This window comes from Hylobates moloch, unplaced genomic scaffold (assembly GCF_009828535.3).
Source record: "Hylobates moloch isolate HMO894 unplaced genomic scaffold, HMol_V3 SCAFFOLD_6, whole genome shotgun sequence".
Taxonomy (NCBI): domain Eukaryota; kingdom Metazoa; phylum Chordata; class Mammalia; order Primates; family Hylobatidae; genus Hylobates; species Hylobates moloch.
In genome coordinates, this window is record NW_026652281.1 from 151,671,642 (window position 1) to 151,679,138 (window position 7,497).

Consider the following 7,497-nt stretch of genomic DNA (forward strand, 5'->3'; position numbering starts at 1 on the left):
AGGCAATACCATTCAGGACATAGGCATGAGCAAAGACTTCATGATTAAGACACCAAAAGCAATGGCAACAAAAGCCAAAATTGACAAATGGGATCTAATTAAACTAAAGAGCTTCTGCACAGCAAAAGAAATTATCATCAGCATGAACAGGCAACCTACAGAATGGGAGAAAATTTTGCAATCTATCCATCTGACAAAGGGCTAATATTCAGAATCTACAAATAACTTAAACAAATTTACAGGAAAAAAACAACCCCATCAAAAAGTGGGCAAAGGATATGAACAGACACTTCTCAAAAGAAGACATTTATGCAGCCAACAAACGTATGAAAAAATGCTCATCATCACTGGTCATCAGAGAAATGCAAATCAAAACCACAATGAGATACCATCTCACACCAGTTAGAATGATGATCATTAAAAAGTCAGGAAACAACAAATGCTGGAGAGGATGTGGAGAAAGAGGAATGTTTTTACATTGTTGGTGGGGGTGTAAATTAGTTCAACCATTGTGGAAGACAGTGTGGCAATTCCTCAAGGATCTAGAACTAGAAATACCATTTGACCCAGCAATCCCCTTACTGGGTATATACCCAAAGGATTATAAATCATGCCACTATAAAGACACATGAACATGTATGTTTATTGTGGCACTATTCACAATAGCAAAGACTTGGAACCAGCCCAAATGTCCATCAATAATAGACTGGATAAAGAAAATGTGGCACATATATACCATGGAATACTATGCAGCCATAAAAAAGGATAAGTTCATGTCCTTTGCAAGGACATGGATGAAGCTGGAAACCATCATTCTCAGCAAAGTATCACAAGGACAGAAAACCAAACACTGCATGTTCTCACTCATAAGTGGGAATTCAACAAGAACACCTGGACACAGGTAGGGGAGCATTACACACCAAGGACTGTTGGGAGGTGGGGGGCTTGGGCAGGGATAGCTTTAGGATAAATATCTAAAGTAAATGACGAGTTGATGGGTGCAGCAAACCAACATGGCACATCTATACCTATGTAACAAACCTGCACATTGTGCACATGTACCCTAGAACGTAAAGCATAATAATTTAAAAAAATTATTGAAAAAGTTAAAAGTAAAACAACTGTGGATTACAAGAGTCTTAGAACGGTAATTGTTAAAAACACAAGGCACAAGGAAATTTGCTTACTTCTGTGGCATACAACAATTTTACGTAATGATCATAATTACTACTAAAAGCATATGCTAAGACATATTAGAATCACAGGAATCTCATGCAATCCTGGAATACACACTAATAACACATTTGTATGAATATAATCCAAATAAGGTTAAACCCCATTCATATTTGACAATACTATTAGCCCAAAGTCCAAAAGAGACATATTCACCTTTGTTATAATACAATGATTTTATTTGACAATTTTATTATATCAAACAAGCCAAATGTGTCTTTTTTGGACTTCAAGGGGACCTAATATCAAAAATTAATGAGGATCGAAGTTAGAGTTTGATTTGGGAAAGTTAGTCAAATATAAAAAGCTTAAAACACTTGATATCACAAAATAGAATCACAGGTTATTGTAAAATAAGTCACTCATTTAGCCAAATTGATAACTCAAAGATTTCCAAAAAAGGCAAAAATTTTCATTCTTTGAGAGAGGAGACTTAATTTCCCAAACAATAAGCCCTAATGATAAAGATAGCATGAGGCCAATTAAATCTGTCTCTCAAAATTTTATAAACAAAATCTATTAAATTTTAATCATCTTGGTCATAAGATATAATTTTCATAAATCTTTTTATAATTTTTATCATTATTTATTACAGAGTGGGTTCATGCTCCAAGAAAACCTTGTTAATCTGACACAAGGGGCCAAATGTTGGTTTTGCATCAGTGTGCCTTTGAAATTAAAAGTTAATTTATTTAAAAACGAGAAAAAAATGACTAAAAAATTTCTAAATCTGGGGAAAGAAATAGACATATACATTCAAGAAGCCCAGAGGACCATAAATAGATGGAACATAAAAAGTTTTATACCAAGACACATTATAATTAAAGTTTCAAAAATCAAAGACAATCAGAATTTTTAAAGCCGCAAGAGAAAAGTGACTCATCACATGTAAGGGAACCCCTAAATGATTGTCAGTAAATTTCTCACTAGAAACCTTGCAGTTCGAGACAGTGAGTTGATATACTTAAAGTACTAAAAGAAAAAAAAAAAAAACAACTAACAACCAAGAGTACCATACTCAGAAAAACTACTCTTTAAAAATGAAGGAGAGATAAAGTCTTTCCTAGGAAAACAAAAACTAAGGAAGTTGGTCACTGCTAGATCTGTCTTACAAAAAGTCATGCTTAAGGGGATTCTTCATATTGGAAGGAAAACACACCAAACAACAATACCAAATCATTTAACTAATTTATTTATTTTAAAGATGGAGTCTCACTCTGTTGCCCAGGCTGGAGTGCAGTGGCATGATCTTGGCTCACTGCAACCTTCGCCTCCTGGGTTCAAGTAATTCTCCTGCCTCAACTTCCTGAGTAGCTGGGATTACAGGCACCCACCACCACACCCTGCTAATTTTTGCATTTTTAGTAGAGACGGGGTTTCACCGTGTTAGCCAGGCTGATCTTGAACTCCTGACCTCAGGTGATCCTCCCACCTCAGCCTGTCAAAGTGCTGGGATTATAGGTGTAAGCCACTGCACCCAGCCCCAAAGCATTTGAAAGCATAAATCTAACCAGTAAAAGTAAATATACAGGCCAGACACTCACATCTGTAATCCCAGCACTTTGGGAGGCCAAGACGGGCAGATCACGAGGTCAGGAAATCAAGACCATCCTGACTAACACGGTGAAACCCCATCTCTACTAAAAAATACAAAAAATTAGCCGGGTGTGGTCGTGGGCGCCTATAGTCCCAGCTACTCGGGAGGCTGAGGCAGGAGAATGGCGTGAACCTGGGAGGCTGAGCTTGCAGTGAGCCAAGATCGTGCCACTGCACTCCAGCCTGGGCTACAGAGTGAGACTCCATCTCAAAAAAAAAAAAAAAAAAAAAAAGTAAATATACAGAGGAATGCATAATAATATAACACTTCAATGGTGGTGCATAAATTATAGTCAACTAATATAAAAGTAAAAAGTATTTAGAATAAGCATAACTGCAAAAATTTTTTAGTGGATTCATAACATTAAAAGAAGTAAATGCTGGCTGGGTGCAGTGGCTCATGCCTGTAATCCCAGCACTTTGGGAGGCCGAGGTGGGCGGATCACTTGAGGTCAGGAGTTCAAGATCAGCCTGGCCAACATGGTGATACCCCGTCTCTACTAAAAAAAAATACAAAAATTAGCCGGGCATGGTAGCAGGTGCCTGTAATCCCAGCTATTCAGGAGGCTGAGGCAGGAGAATCACTTGAACCCGGGAGCCGAAGGTTGCAGTAAGCCGGGGTCATGCCACTGCACTCCAGCCTGGGTGACACAGCAAGACTCCGTCTCAATAAAAAAGAAAAAAAAAAAAAGAAGTAAATGCTGGCTTTAAGAATACAAAATATGTGTGGGGAGGAGTAAAAGTGTAAAGTTTTTGTATATAATTGAAATTAAAATATTATCAACTTAAAGTAGATGCCTATAACTACAATTCAGTTAATACAAGCCTTGTGCTATCACAAAGAAACAATTATAATAGATACACAAAAGGTAAAGAAAAAGCAAATCACTACAAAAAATAACAAAGGAAGACAGTAAGGCAGAAAAGAGGAATAAAACAATTTTAAAAAGACAGAAAACAATTCGTAAAATGGCAACGGTAAGTCTTTGTTAATAACATTAAATGTAAATGGATTAAACTCCCCATTGGAAAGACACAGAGTTGCTGAGTGGATTTAACACACACACACACACACACACACACACACACACACACACACACGAGATCTAGCAATATGCTGTCTATAAGAGACTCGGTTTAGATTTAAGGTCACCCATAGCCTGAAAGTGAAGGGATGAAAAAATATATCCATGCAAATGGTAGCCAAAAAGAAAGCAAGGGTGACTATATTTACATGAGAAAAAATAGACTTCAAGTTAAAAACTGTCACAAGAGATAAAAGGGGACACTATATAATAATAAAAGGGTCAATCAACCAGGAAGAAATAACAATTATAAATAGATGTGCACCCAACACCAGAGCACTAAAATATGTAATGGAAATATTGATATATCTGAAGAAAGAAATTGACAGCAATACAATAATAGTAGGAGACTTCTCTACGTAACTTGCATTAATAACAGCTAGAACAACCAGATAGAAAATCAATAAAGAAACCGACTTGAACAACTTTATAGATCAAATGGATCTAACAGACATATACAACGCTTTCCATCAAAAAGCAAAGAATGCATCTTCTTCTCAAGTGCACATAAATGTTCTCTAGGATAGATCATATCTTAGGTCACAAAATAACTCTTAACAAATATAAGAAGATCAAAATTATACCAAGTACCTTTTCTGATCACAATGAAATAAAACTAAAAATCCATAACAATAAGAAACTGGGAAAATTTGCAAATACGTTGAAACTAAACAAACCACTTGAACAACCATTGGGAAAATACAAAAGGAACATTAAAATATGCAGAGACAAACAAAACTGAAGGAATAGCATACCAAAACTTATGGGATACAGTAAAAGCAGTAGTAAAGGGACATTCATAGTGACAAATGCCTACATTTAAAAAAGAAGAAAGATTGCAAATAACGTAATTTTACACCTCCAGGAACCAGAAAAAGAACAAACCAACCCCCATATTTGCAGAAGGAAGGAAATAATAACAATAAGAGTAGAAATAAATAAAAGAGAGAATAAAAAACAGTAGAAAAGAAATCGAGGAAACAAGACTTGGTTTCTTGAAAAGACAAACAAATTTGGCAAACCTCCATCGCTAAACTAAGTTAGAAAAAAAGAAAGAAGTCTCAAGTAAATAAAATCAGAAATGAGAGACACTACAGCAGATGAGTGAGAAATAAAAAGGATCATAAACGATCATTATGAACAATTATTCATCAACAAATTGGATAACTTGGAAGAAATAGATAAATTCCTAGAAATATGCAACCTACCAAGACTGAATTAAGAAGAACAAATTTTAACAATGAGATTGAATCAGTAATTAAAACCTTCCCAACAAAGAAAAGCCCAGGATTAGATGGCTTAATGGGTGAATTCTACCAAATATTTAAAGAAGAATTAATATCAATTCTCAAAACTTTTTCAAATAATTGAATAAGAGAAAGCACTTCTAAACTCATGTTGTGAGGCCAGGATCACCCTGATGTCAAAGCTTAGCAAAAACACCACAAGAAAAAAAAACTACAGGGCAATATCCCTAATTAACATAAACACAAAAATCCCCAGTAAAATACTAACAAACCAAATTCAAAAGCACATTGAAAGGATCATACACCATGACCAAGTAGGATTTATCCCTGAGATAGAAGGATGGTTCAACATATCAGATCAATCAGTGTAATATACCACATTAACACAATGAAGGGTAAAACCACATGATTATCTCAAAAGATTCCGATTTTTTTTTTTTACAAAATTTAACATCCATTTATTATTTAAAACTCTCAAAAAAATAGGTATAGAATAAACTTACCTCAACACAATAAAGACCATATATGAAAACTCCACAGCTAACATAATAATGGATGGGGAAAATTTGAAAGCTTTTTCTCTCAGATATGAAGCAAAGCAAGGATGATCAACCTTACCACTTCTATTCAACATAATACTGGAAGTTCTAGCCAGAACAATCAGACAAGAAAAAGAAATAAAAGCTATCCAAATTGAAAAGAAATAAGTAAAATTGTCTCCTCTTAAAGGTGACTTGATCATATATGTAGAGAATCCTAAAGACTCCATACAAAAAAATTATTAAAACTAATAAACAAATTCAGCGACTTTGCAGTATAAAAAATCAAATTGCAAAAATCAGTGGCATTTCTATATGCTAATAACAAACTCTCCAAAAACGAAATTAGGAAAACAATTCTATTTACAATAGCAACAAAAATAATAAAATACTTAGGATAAAGTTAACTAAAGAGGTGAAAGACATGTATGCTGAAAGTTATAAACCATTGATGAAAGAAACTAAGGGAGACATAGAGATGGATAGACATCCCATGTTCATGGATTAGAAGAATTAAAATCTTTAAAATGCCCATAGTGCCCAAAGAGACATACAGATTTAATTCAATCTCTATCAAAACCCCATGGCATTTTTACATTAATAAAAAAGAATCATAAAATTCAAATGGAACCACAAAAGACTACCCATATCCAAAGCAATCTTGAGGGACAAAAAAAAAAAAAAGCCAGAGGCACCATACTTCCTCATTTCAAAATACATTACAAAGCTATAGTAATCAAAACAATATGGTACTGGCATAAAAACAGACATGTAGACCAATGTTACAAAACAAAGAGACCAGAAATAAATCCATATATTTACACCTAACTGATCTTTGACAAGGATGCCAAGAGGACACAATGGGGAAAGGATAGTATCTTCAATAAATTTCATTAGAAAAACTGGATAGTCATACACAGAATAAAATCAGACCCTTATCTCACATCATATACAAAAATAAACTCAAAATAGATTAAAGACTTCGACATGAAGACGTGAAACTGTAAAACTACTAGAAGAAAGTACAGAAAAAAAGGCTTCTTGACATTGGTGATGGCAATGATTTTTTGGACATAACACCAACAGAAGAGGAAACAAACCCAAAAATAAGCAAATGGGATTGTATCAAACTAAAAAGCTTCTGTCACATGGTGGCTCATTACTTGCTTCGAGGCAGGTGCAGTGAGTCTACTCTGGGCTGGTCCGGGCTCCTCAGGTTCTGACCCAACCACTACCCGGCCAGTTCATGGAGAGGAGAGGTGCACTTTACAGGTCCCCATTGAACCAAGAGAACCCTCCACCACATCCAGGCCCTGGTCCCTCAGCCCCATACCCACCTTATCCACAAAAACAAATGGGCCCAGGACCTATGGGAGGGGGCCCTACCCACCTCTTCAAGGGTACATCTATCAAGGATACAAAGATACCCACAGTACAGCTGGCAGGGCAGACATCGGGAGCCTCCTAAAACCACAGTGTATGTGGTAGAAGACCAAAGAAGAGATGAGTTGGAACCATCCACCTGCCTCGCAGCCTGCTGGACTGCTTTCTGTTGCTGCTGTCTCTGGGACATGCTTACCTGACCAGCCCAGCCATCCTGTCCTGCCAGCTCTGCCACCACCTCTGATAGGTGTGCCTGCCCCCGTCTCTTCTGATTGCTGTAATAAATGACTAGCTCTGCACAGACACCTATACCTTCAGCACTATGGGATTCTAGATTAGTGAGGGCTGCTGCTGTTAAATTCAGTGACTTGATCTCTTTAATGTCCAAAATTCATTTCTTATTGATCTTTAAAA

General features: G+C 36.1%; 1 pseudogene; it reads left to right on the forward strand.

Annotated features, from left to right (window-relative positions):
- The first annotated feature begins 6,946 nt into the window (after positions 1–6,946).
- On the forward strand, positions 6,947–7,283 carry LOC116470651 (cysteine-rich and transmembrane domain-containing protein 1-like; annotated as a pseudogene).
- Positions 7,284–7,497: the final 214 nt, after the last annotated feature.